General features: G+C 41.2%; 1 protein-coding gene across 1 annotated transcript in view; it reads left to right on the forward strand.

The window, feature by feature from the left end:
* LOC126234341 (juvenile hormone acid O-methyltransferase-like) overlaps positions 1-13409 on the forward strand; it is a 164197-nt gene that overhangs the window by 95690 nt on the left and 55098 nt on the right. The window lies entirely within an intron of this gene.

A 13409-nucleotide genomic window follows, 5' to 3' on the forward strand; every position in this document is an offset into this window, starting at 1 on the left:
TACCTTTCGCCGGCAATAGCTCTACCATCTGAGCTACCTAAGCATGACACACAATCCCTCCTCTCAGTTTTTATTCTGCTAATACCTCGTCTCCTACCTTCCAAACTTCACAGAAGCTCTCCTGCAGACCTCCTGGAAGAATGGCTTAGCCACAGCCTGAAGGATTCTTCCAAAATGAAATTTTCACACTGCCATGAAGTTTCATATCAGCGCACACTCCGCTACAGAGTGAAAATTTCACGCTGGAAATGCAGCTCTATATATTAACGGTTTTGTAACACTGGCATGACCGCACTAATGTATCGTGCACATTGTGATAAATCCGATGTACGTTTATAGTTGCCCAAATACGTCGTAGACATTTTTAATGGAACTACATACTTTACCTGCGGCCTTGGAAACAGCCACGAAAGACAACTTCAGCGGCATAACATAAAATGTGGAACTTGATTAAATAGTAACAAGATAATAAAGCTGTAAACGGCAGTCCTTCCTCCAAGAGAAAAGGTGGCACAAAGTTAGTTAGTTTGGTTGATTTGGGGAAAGGGACTAAACAACAAACTCATCAGTCACATCAGATTAGGGAAGGATGGCGAAGGAATTAGGCCATGCTCTTTCAAACGAATCATCCCGGCATTTGTCAGAAGCGATTTAGGGAAATCACGGAAAACCTAAATCAGAAAGGCCGAGCTCGAGTTTGAACCGTCAGTCTCCCGAATGGGCGACCGAGCGAGGTGGCGCAGTGGTTAGCACACTGGACTCGCATTCGGGAGGACGATGGTTCAATCCCGTCTCCAGCCATCCTGATTTAGGTTTTCCGTGATTTCGCTAAATTGCTTCAGGAAAATGTCGGGATGGTTCCTTTGAAAGGGCACGGCCGATTTCCGTCCCAATCCTTCCCTAACCCGAGCATGAGCTCCGTCTCTAATGACCTCGTTGTCGACGGGACGTTAAACACTAACCACCACCATCTCCCGAATGGGTGTCCAGTGTGCTAACCACTTTGCCACCTCACTCGGTTGCCGCAACGTATTTTCCCCCATAGCACATGTAAACATGTAGGCATCGTTATTCTGTTTACCTCTACACTAAAAGTCCATTAGTCTGTAGTCTGCTTTTGTAATTATCTGCTACGGAGTTGGGGTGTCGAACCCGAGACTCAAGTTGGCAGAGCTGAAGCTGGGACCCACCACTCCGTATTTTGTCAGGAGGCCGAGCAAGTTCAAGAGCGTTCAAATGGTTCAAATAGCTCTGAGCACTATGGGACTTAACATCTGAGGTCATCAGCCCCTAGAACTTAGAACTACTTAAACCTAACTAACCTAAGGACATCACACACATCCATGCCCGAGGCAGAATTCGAACCTGCGACCGTAGTGGTCGCGCGGTACCAGACAGAAGCACCTAGAACCGCTCAGCCATTGCGGCCGGCCAAGAGCGTCGAGAGGCAGTGTAGAGTGATTCAGCGGTATTCGGTAACATCCGTTTATTCAACTAATTTGCCGGATGGCAACACCCGCATCCGTCTCTGGCGCTGCTGCGCCTCCCACAGCGTACGCCTCGCACGAACCCCGGTACGCCAGGTGGGAAGCGAATGTGGCCCGTAGACTCGAGTGGGGCCGAGCCCCTCCTGAACCCATTGCAGACCACTGTGACTGCCCTCCTTCAGGCAGAACGTGCAATCTCCAAGTTCCATGCTACCGTTCCGTCCTGCCCCGGTGTTGTGTCCCCAGAGGCGGAATATAGCCCCAACAAGTACATAGAAACACAGTACAAGTTTATGCAGAAGACTTATAACATTGCTGCCAGACTGGCCCCTATAAGTGTAGACCAGCACAGGTCCGTCCCGATGCTCGACTGACCTGGCACACTCCGTCCCAAGCTAAAATTGCCCATCTGTTTATCTTGGTTTCTCCCTCGCTTCTGACGTAGTGTCAGAGAGATACAGAAACTATGGCAGGGATAAATTCCCACACGTCAGCCACTTACAAATCGCCACTCTTGGCTCTGGCCTAGTGCCCCACCTCATACATTGCAATAACTTAAAGCAACGCTGCAGTTTCCTGCCTCGTTGTTGCTCCACTCAAAACAAATCGTGCGTGCAATACCGCCGTCGCAGCTCCGCGTCCGCGAGTGCCATGTTTACCTTACCTGGCCCGCTGGCTGTCGTCTGTTACCACACTCTGCCAGCGGCCCCAGATTTCATCGCCAAACTGCGCCTTCACTGATTTTTGATAAAGTTTGCCTTTCCCTCGAATAGGACTGACAGTAGCGCAGCATATCAAGACAAATTTCTCGTGAAGCTACTCGGATTTCTCTAAGTTTACGACAGTCGAAATATTGCTATGGTTGTATATAGAAAGTGTCTTCAGCGTGTTAGAGAAGCGATGGGGTTATACACACATCCTGCTAAGCCATCACGATCATGCTGTACAATTAAGTTTAAAAAACTTTGCAGACAGTAAATGTGAAGAATAAAATGCCCCAGCGAAGAGCAATGGCAACTTACGAGAGAAAAGCCAACTAACATTGTAGCAGCAATAACATACAGTCCACATACGCAAAATATCATCCATGAATAACATAACTCTGGGTTTCTTTCTGGGCAGAAAACTAAAAAAAAGAGATCTAAAAGGAAACAAGTTTTTCGAAAAGAAGAAATTCCATGTATCATGGAACATCACTTCCACACATGTTAAGCCATCGAAGTCCTCTTCCAAGGTTTCTCCCGAGTATATATTTCCATTAAAAACTTGAGTGTCGTAGTTCGGCAGTTATAAACGTTGAAAATTAGTTTGCTACCTCTGAAATTTCGCAGTTATGTCCCCTATAAGTTAGCGAAAGTTGCACATCAATATATTGACTCGTTAGGTTCTGGATACGAGGGCATGCTGAAAAGTTATGCCTCCAATTTTTTTATGTGAAAACCCTTAAAGCTTGCGTGTATTCCGTCAGCTTCTTCCATTGTCTCAGACTTTGGTGTTTTTTTTTATGTCGCGCATTTTGTTGAGCTGTAAGTGTTTCACGCGTCAATATCTCCAAGCAGGAAAGTTCGTGATGGCGCATCTGCGTGGATAGTAAGGTTCGGCATTAAATTTCTTTATCAATAACTGTTTAGCTATGGTTGACATTGCGAGACGCAGTTAGTGTTGAAATAAACATACTGGTCCATGTTCAGAGTTCTCTTAACGAGTGAGCCCAATTACTGTACTGACTCTCGTCTGTTTCGAGTCGTAATTTTCGTTTACGAGTCAGTGCCAAAATATCGTGTTATAAGAGTTGTCTGCTGAGCAGTTTGGCATTTGAACGATAAAAGCGAGGTTATGAGGGACTATTCTTTATATGAAAAAATCCAAAACAAAATGTAGGAACAACCAATGATGCATTGATAGTAGGGTTTATTAATCAGGAAAACAGAATTCATTGTGGAAGTTCTTGCCAAATGTCATGCAGTAAATTCTATGTGCTCTTGAGAACTGAAAGAATGGGAGAAGTGTCGACCAAACATTTCAGATCAAATGCATTTATTTGCTCGAGAAGATATATTCCTGCAAATTCATCAAACAATATGAAGAATGCAGTAAATAGCGCTTTTTTGTTTAATCCTTTTTCTTGTTATGTGCCAAATGACAACGAAAATAATTTTTCTCGTCAAATAATTCTTACTTTTTCACTGCTGAAATAATTTTCATTAACCCTTGTTTATCTGTGTGTTTTTTATTTATGCATAGTGTGGGCTTTTTTTTCAAAATGTAAATACCTATTTGCCTTTCAGGTATTTCGTCTCTCTAGTAGAAAAAAATACAAGAATCTTGTGTAACGTTTCTGTGTCTGATGGAAACAAAGCGTCACACTGCGCGTCTGTTGTCCCTGAGCGCCACCTGTTCAAAATCGATTGGACCAATGATGAACGCAGCCGTGAAGCCACACCATACTGTGACATGTTCACCATACAGAGGAACTTCATGCACATTGGCTGGAGGTGAAGATCCTCACACTCGGAAATTCTGTGTGGTCACCTCACCCATCAGAGAAAAGTAAGCTTCGTCTGTCAATAGGTTCTAATGGCTCTGAGCACTATGGGACTCAACTTCTGAGGTCATTAGTCCCCTAGGACCTAGAACTAGTTAAACCTAACTAACCTAAGGACATCACAAACATCCATGCCCGAGGCAGGATTCGAACCTGCGACCGTAGCGGTCTTGCGGTTCCAGACTGCAGCGCCTTTAACCGCACGGCCACTTCGGCCGGCCGTCTGTCAATAGGATTGTACAGGGCAATCCCTCGTCAACTTCAGTTCTTACGAGAAAGTCGATAGCGAAGTCAACAGATCGGTGTGCGTCCTGTGGTGCAAGCTGCTGTACGATATGGATCTTGTACGGATACCATTTGAGAATGGTTTGAAACACCACGGGATATTCAACTGTCGTGACACGGCACGCCCATTGCCTGACGATCAGGAATCGCGCGCTGCGTTGTCTGCCATAGCAACAGTGATTTCATCAACCGCCTGTGGTGCAACCAGTCGTCGGCCTCTTCCCAGAGCGACGGCCAGTTCTCCACTTGTTTCGAACTTCTTCATCCCGCTCTGCACAGCAGGTGGAGAAAGAGGACCCTTCCGTAATCCTTCCAGCCGGCGATATTCTCGAAGTGTAGCTGGAGCATTACTGTTGTTTTGATAATAGAGCTCAACCCATAATGCCCTGTTCCTTTTGTCCAAGCTCAACAAGTGCACTGCGACCGGTCAGATGTGTTAGACTATGAATCACACTAGTTCCATTTGTTGTCAGCTTTGCAGACTGGAGCAGAGACCATCCTTTCATATTCCATGTATGCCTATGCTCAGCGGGTGATTGGTCTGGAAGTCGGATTGGTGTACATCTTTGACAGCACGCTGGGTAGTGCGAGGTGTGTATTTCACAGGGTTTATAGATTTGACCATCTGCTGATGGGTATGCGGTTTTAAAAAAAAGTTCGCCTCGATAGCTGAGTGGTCAGCGCAGCAGACTGGCATGCCGAGAGGCCCGGACTCGATTCCCGGCTGGGTCGGAGATTTTCTCCGCTCAGGGGCTGGGTATTGTGTTGTCTTCATCATCATCATATCATCATATCATCCCCATCGACACGCAAGTCACCGAAGTGGCGTCAACTAAAAATGCTTCCACCAGGTGACCGGTCTACCGACGGGAGGCCCTCGCCATAAGACATTTCCATTTTTTAATAAAAAAGCTAAACAGCGAGATACGGCTTTGAATTGGGCGCACATTCCGCTGCAGAGCGAAAAATTCATTTTGGAAACAATTCTCCGGTATGTGACTAAGCCACATGTCCACAACATCATTTCTTCCAGGAGCGCTAGTCAGCATAACTTCTGTGAAGTTTGGAAGGTGGTACTGGAGGAAGTGAATCTGTGAGGGTGAGTCGTGTGTCGTGCTTGGATAGCTCAGTTGGTAGAGCATGTAGTGGTTAGTAAAAAAATAAATGGAGAAGAGAGACCGTGAAAAAGGGAAAGGATGAAAAGCACATCGGACTTCGTATTACAGAAAAGCTATAGTTGGGGTGGTCCTTGTGGCGTTTTTGAGCAAAAGTTAAACCAATTTCCACAACAAAACTTACTGAAACGAAACAGAGAATAACAAAATGTAACTGACAGGGGGAAGTGGCGTAGATAAATCATCCTTTACCAGGTTAACTTGTCTTCTTTCGTGCGGCGTCCAGGTCTTAAAAAATCTCCTTCATTTCTGTGTGAAAAGTCGGCTCCGAAATCTTGCAATAAGTTTCATTGTCCAGGAATTTCTAATGTACACAAGACCGTCTTGATATTAAATGCAATTTATTTTACGTTACTTCCCTCCTCCAAATTTCATAACAACTTCCTCAATGTGTCTACACATTAAAGTCAGATCAAGACTAGCTATTAAGTTTTTTACGTCAGCATCAGATCACGTCTGCCTTAAGCTTCGGCTATCAAGAGACAATTGAAAACGGATAGAAAACAAAAAAAGTTACAATTTTGGTATTTTCTCTGCCGTCGAGCGCTCATACCGCTGCGACGGGATATTTTTATCTGAGGGAACGAGTGTAGCGCGGCGAAATTCAAAGTCCCGCTACATCGCCCCCTCGACTGTCACGCTAAAACATTTAGCGTGGCAGGCTAGCAAACCTAAAAGTCAATATATGCATATTTTCATTGGAAAGTCCACGTGCATCCATAGGGGATAATCTTTGTCAATACTTACTTTCTAAATCTATATACTACGTACAATTGTTACAGTTTTGATCCTTTTTACACAATTAATATATATTAACATACAGTTTGTTTCAAACAAGCTTGCTCGCCAGCGTTGGTTTCCCAATGCATCTCTGGCAGCACGTAGTCTTTGCGCATGCGCAATAGCATCACTGAATTTCGCGTGCGGTAGTTTCAAAATCGCTGTGTTATGACAATCTTGCACGGTATTCACTTTCACATAGTGTTAATTACAAGTTGTTATTCCAGCATAAATGGCGTGTTAAGTCCGGTGACACCATAAGATTGAGCGTGTGCGTGATCTGAAGCAACGTCCATGTCTTCTGTTACAACACAACACTCCAGGTCCTTGTACGTTTTCATGACTATTGTTCCCGGTGCATATATGGTCGATGTAGTTTTTAGCCTCCACATCGCCTACGACAGGTGCTGAGTTTATTTTCTCCAAAGCATCTGATGGCCGGCCAGGAACAACGGCGTCTATGTTCGCAAAGGTAGGTGTATCATCACGTTGTTTACACTCGCCAACAAACGTTCAATTGCAGTGTGAAAATCCTCATTATCGTCGAAGTAAATTGCAGTTTATATCGATTTACAAACAGTTATTTGGTTTATGCACCATAAGTTTCACAAATAACACAAAATTCGTCGTTTATAACGTTCACAGTTTAACACAGTTTGCAACATTTTTTTGCCATATTTACATTTTAACAAAGTTCACGGTGTCCCAGCATGTTTACATAGTTAATTATGAAAGCTTACATTTCGTGGTCACATTTCAAAATATGTTGACAATATGCAAAGTTTTAACACATATACAAATACATATAAATTTACAAGAATTTGCATGTGAAATATTTACACTAAAAAAATTATACTAAGTCCCATTGGCTTTCTTTTATTGGGGTTTATGGACATTTTGATTTTCTTTATTAAGGTTTTGACGTGCCAAGGGATATAAAACTTAATGTTTAAAGCACGGGCTTTCCTTCATTTATTATTTCTTTCTTTCTTTTGATTCCATATCTTGGCTGGCTAGTGGTTAACCAGGCTTGTAATGCCATTAATATTCATGTCTTTTTATTCATACCTGAAAGTTTACTGTCACACAATATATTCTTACATTCCATAAACAAACAATACCCAGCTGCAGGAGGTGGTAGGATAATGGAGAAAAAAAAAAAAGATAGAACGGAAGAAACTATTCACTACCTATAAACTATCAAATCCTACAGCTACTACATACAAAGAGAACATAATACATTATAACATCTGCATCACCTTCAAGGGGTGTGTGAAAGGAGGTGCTTACCATTTACCAAATCAGAGGTAAATGTAAGTGTCCTTACGTCAAGTCTGCGTAGTGTAACATCATGACAGATTCTCTGTTTGTGTTCTGACTGTTCATATGACTAAGTGTATTATACATTAACAAATCTTCGCATGAGTAAATCACTGCTCAGCACTTCTTCGATATCTCTCCACTTCTTGTGGATACCTTCTATACAAATGGAAAATATATCTCACAGAGATTGTCTCTCTCATAATGTGTATTATATAATAACATATCAAATTTCCTCTCAAGAGTTCAACCATGGACTTTCTTCTACTTTAATGAAGGTTAGACATCATGTATATGGTATATATATATATATATATATATATATATATATATATATATATATATATATATATATATCATTTCTTTCTATAAAACATAAGTAAAGAACATAGTATTATAATTGACAGTAAAACGTCTCTTTCTCAGTGTCCGTTGCTCGACATCGGCTGCACAGGTGGTCACTGCTCCTTTGCACTTACCTTGCATAGCCTGAAAAGTCAAATGTTGTCTTGAACATAGATGTAATTTTGTCATTTGTTCGCTTAAGTGGAGGTGTTGTACGAGTCGCAAAACAGCCTTAATAACTCTCCTATCTTTTGCTTCCTCAGGGTTTTCTGTCATATGTAAGTATAATAAAGGCTAACATGGCACTAAATTTCACTTTCATACACAAATGTATTCACATGAGGGCTGTGTGAAAACTATATTTCAACTTAAGTTCCTTAAAATATCATTCTCCTGTCTGAACACGAAATAAAAATGTTTTCTTCCACACAGTGGCTTAACAAAACTTAACAAAATGTTACCAAGTTACACTTCTGAAATAAATTAAAGCTGATGTGTTTCCAAGTTACAATCTTATTACATTTCTTTCAACAGCTGTAATCATCATTATTTACACTCTGCTTTTCTTGCATTTGTTCATTTTCAAGAGCACTGAAAATAGATTCACATTTAACGTCTTGTATCTTGTACTCACGTGTTCTAACTCATCACAAATGTTTTCTTTCAAACTGAAATTCTTACGTAATCTTAAAGATGTAGACTGTTTACTCACTTCTCTATGTAGCACAATATTACCAAAACATTCTCACTCATTCCTTACTCACATATTCATCATAATATATATATTCTTATACATTAAACATATTCCTCATCAAACATTAATATATCACATACGTGGGGCCATTTGGCACTTCCATTCTCATAAAACTCCAATAATATTTTCCTCAAATAATCTGTCTCCATCAACTACTTCACAGTAACTTACCTTCTTATATTAACTTAAATATTAACTCATTCATACTGATCATTCATTCTTACGTTCTCATTCATTCTGCTACATACCTACGTCATTACTGATCTCAATAGCTATTATCTCCTGTCATTAGATTGCCTTGAAATAACTAACTAATTGTTGATTCACCTTATAATTTACAATTAACAACAAATGTAACCTGTGTAGATCTCATTCCTATATGAATATCTTTTCCCATTCAGTAAGTGTACTCACCTGGGTTTACATTCTCTTCATAATTATGTGTACAAGTGTAACTGCAGTATATAATTTCCATAAATGAATGTTTGTGTTCTTAGGCTGTATAACTTAATGTTCGTGTATTCAATACAAATATTTATGATCTCGTTTTCACAGCAACTTGCTCATGTTCAACTTAGTTATCAATATATTATGTTGTTATAGTGCACAAAGGGTTTCAAATGTCTGTGGGGAAGCAGCCCCCTCGGCTTGTGAGATAACGGGTATTCTATGGAGTAACAACCTGGGTGAGGTATGCTTGCTATTCTGAAAGGACCTGAATATAATAGCTGCCATTTTCTGTTCAGTTGTTTTAATTTTGTAGACTTGGGATGTGAACGCAAAAGAACGAGGTCATCAACTTGATAGGTTTGTTAATTCCTGTTCTTCTGTCATTTTGTCATCGTACCTGAGGAAACAAACCGTCTCAGCCATTGCGCTCTTACAACACCTCACGACCGAAGCACGAGCGCTTAGCTCGGTCGTCGACTGTTTTCCGTCGTCTGCTATGTCTGGCCGGGTTCATTGACCAGCTCCACTATGTTTACATTCCGGCCGGTTGGCGCCCACGCGTCAGCTGATGGCGCGCCGCAATTGTTATTGCTACTTCGTGGCGGGGAGTGCATAACTGTAATGGGGGACGGCGGCGGATTCCGTGGAGGGTCATGATTTGTCATGCGTGAATTATGTGTGTTCCACATATTCTGTCAGTGATTGTTGGGATTGTTATTGTTTTGATGGTAATTATGTCTGTTATATGGCATGTTCCTGTCAAAGTAGCCCGGGTTGTACCGGTTATTCTCACGTCTCCTATTGTGGTTGTTGTTGTACTGTCTGTGATTTTCGTTTTTCATGTAGTTACCATTTTGATATGGGTGATAATTATTGTCGTTATTATTATTCCACGAATTTCTGCGGTTGTTCCTACTGTCATACACGTTTCCATTTGAATATGTTTCGCGCGCAGGCATCGTATTGTGTCGCGGCGCGGACGGATGGTTCCACCAACCACCGTCCCTACGATTCCTTTGGGGTGGGTGCTGATTTTGGTTACTAATATGAGTAAAATTTGAATGGCATGAATCGCCTCTGTAAACTACGTCCATTTGATCTAAGAAGTTTAAGAAAGTCTTAACGTCATTCTCCGGTACTCCTATTAATCTCTCGCGGTATGGAAAGGGTAAGTGGCTCTTTAAAGTGTCAATTATCGCTGGTAAGTCGGCTGGTTTGGTCCAGTACAGTGTCTTGTCTAGGTACCTCTCAAAGTATTGTCTTAATGTCTCTTTTTTAGGGTCATAGGTCTCGGGGTTGCACACTTCTCTCTTTAGACTCTGTTGCTCATTCTCGGACCAGAATTCGTCCAAGAAGGCTTGTTCGAACTGTTCAAACGTAAGGCACCGCCGCTTCATAGCGGCACCCCACTTAGCTGCTCGTCCTCTCATGAGATTGGTGACGTATCTGATTTTATCGACTTCTGACCAACTACGTGGAAAAACACCGTCAAATGATCTAATAAACACAATAGGGTGGACTTTGTGCTTGTCCTCACTGGAAAATGTCTGGAAATACCCATGCCTTACAAACGTGTCATCGGCCATGCCGGTTGGTATAGCACTATTGACGTGGTTTGTGTCACTTGCTACTCTAGGTGTCGTACCGTAATATTGCTCGTTTGGTGGAAAAGAAAGCGGCACATTGTAATTTTGACTTGTAATAGGTGATTCCACAATAGGTGTTCTGTCTGTGTCATTAGCCATGGTTTTAGCTGTTTTGTCGTTCCCTGACGATGCACCAATCGCCAAACACGGCACAACATTGTCTCGTAATTTTGTCACTTCGTCTTTTATGTGTTTTGTCTCGTCTTTAACATGTGTCTTTGTTTATGAAAGTATGTCTTGTGTAATTGTTTCAAGTTTTTTGTCCAGATAGTCGTCACACAATTTACATTCATGTACAATTCTTTCGGACATGTTGGTGTCGTTGTTTAGTGACGCGAGGTCCGCTCGGTCTTCTAATTTTTCTATCTTTTCTTTGAGGTGGGTTTGTTCAAGAACTACCATTGTGAGCTGTTGGGTAATATTTCCCACTTCTTCAGTCAGCTTTTCTTGGGTGGAGCTAGCTGAAGTGTGGGCCTGAGCTAACTCTTCCACACGAGTGTTCACTTCCTGCTGCACATTAACTATTTGAGTTAACTGATTCTCACATCGGGTGATATTGTTTTTTGTTTCATGTGTGAATGTAACCAAAGTTTCTTCCTGTTTAGTGACTCGGTCGGACAATGTCTCAAATCGCTGGCTGAGCTGTTGAGTGGTGTTATTTAATTCTGTCATCCGTTTTGTCGTTCGTTCAAAATTCTCGATCATAGTACGGTTTAATACGTCAAATTTTTCGTCGCTTTTATCTAGCCTCTGTTTAAAGTCCTGACCAATTTGCGCCAATTTTCTGACTAACGTCTCGTTTCATGTCTGCAAATAACTCTAATAGTCGGTCCAGTTTGTCAGTTTCCTGCGTCCGATTTGTGTCACATTGCTGAATTTGTCTCATATTCGGTTCTGACATTGATGTTAACAATGGCGCTGACGGTCTAGTCTCGCGTCCATTCCTCATTTCGTCATATAAAGTCGCCATCTGTGTATTATCACAAATGTTGCGAGTTTGAGGCAAAATCATTGCGTTGATCTGTGAACTCGTCCATGGAGGGAAACGCGGACTTTCTTGTTGGTTGAAAGATGAATCTACTTCACTTAACTCATCTGCCGAAACTATCTCTACCTTACCGCGTTCCATTGTAATAGGATGTATAATCGTAAGTCAAAAAGGGAATAATATAAGTCTGATTAATAAAGATTTGACTCAAATTTAGGATGAAATATTTTCTCGTCAATGTAAATGATTGCTCTATTGCAAACAATGGTTGAGAAAGATGCAGCAGGATGGACAAAATTTTTCGTAACAAATGACTGTTTGGCGGTCAAATTCACGATCTTCATATGCTACAACAATACTATAATTACCACAAACTACAATAGAGATAGATAATTGTGGAAAAATCTAGAAGAAAACTACAGGATGTGTGGAAAGGGAAAAATGGATTCTGCAGTTGGCTATTGAATGTTTGAATGAAACATAATTGTGTGACTCACCATTAAATTTTCTGTCCTGCAGCGGCTGGTCAATCACTTCTGCGTAAATCGTATTCGTCAAAATATGGATTTTCTTAATACATCTCCATCGGATAACCACCAAAAGGCCTCACAATAACAGTTTTGCATCAATATATGCCATGAAAAGAAAACAGATTGAATTAGTTACAAAAATTCTTTACAATATTGTGGTATAATCATTTGCTTAGGTACAATAAAGTTGGTGTTTTCGTTACCCTTTAAACTTCAGGATTTTTGGTTATTCTCTGTTGGGAAAAAATACAAATTAAAGTTTCAATTTTGCTCAAAAACGACACATCCGAAAATTGCGTCCTCTCACGGTCGCCAGTTGTAGTGGTTAATAAAAAAAATAAATGGAGAAGAGAGACCGTGAAAAAGGGAAAGAATGAAAATCAAATCGGACTTCGTATTACAGAAAAGCTATAGTTGGAGTGGTCCTTGTGGCGTTTTTGAGCAGAAGTTAAACCACTTTCCACAACAAAACTTACTGAAAAGAAACAGAGAATAACAAAATGTAACTGACAGGGGGAAGTGGCGTAGATAAATCATCCTTTACCAGGTTAACTTGTCTTCTTTCGTGCGGCGTCCAGGTCTTCAAAAATCTCCTTCATTTCTGCATGAAAAGTCGGCTCCGAAATCTTGCAATAAGTTTCATTGTCCAGGAATTTCTAATGTACACAAAACCGACTTGATATTAAATGCAATTTATTTTACGTTGCTTCCCTCCTCCAAATTTCGTAACAACTTCCTCAATGTGTCTACACATTAAAATCAGATCAAGACTAGCTATTAAGTTTTTTACGTCAGCATCAGATCACGTCTGCCTTAAGCTTCGGCTATCAAGAGACAATTGAAAACGGATAGAAAACAAAAAAGGTTACAATTTTGGTATTTTCTCTGCCGTCGAGCGCTCATACCGCTGCGACGGGATATTTTTATCTGAGGGAACGACTGTAGCGCGGCGAAATTCAAAGTCCCGCTACAAGCACTTACCCGTTATTGAAGTTCCCCCTCCCCAAATGATCCTATCTGAATATCAAAGTCTTGCTTCGTGACTCTAACTACATAACTGTATACTGTGCGGATTGCTAGCGCTATATATTAAAAAAAAATAAA

This window comes from Schistocerca nitens, chromosome 2 (assembly GCF_023898315.1).
Source record: "Schistocerca nitens isolate TAMUIC-IGC-003100 chromosome 2, iqSchNite1.1, whole genome shotgun sequence".
Classification (NCBI taxonomy): domain Eukaryota; kingdom Metazoa; phylum Arthropoda; class Insecta; order Orthoptera; family Acrididae; genus Schistocerca; species Schistocerca nitens.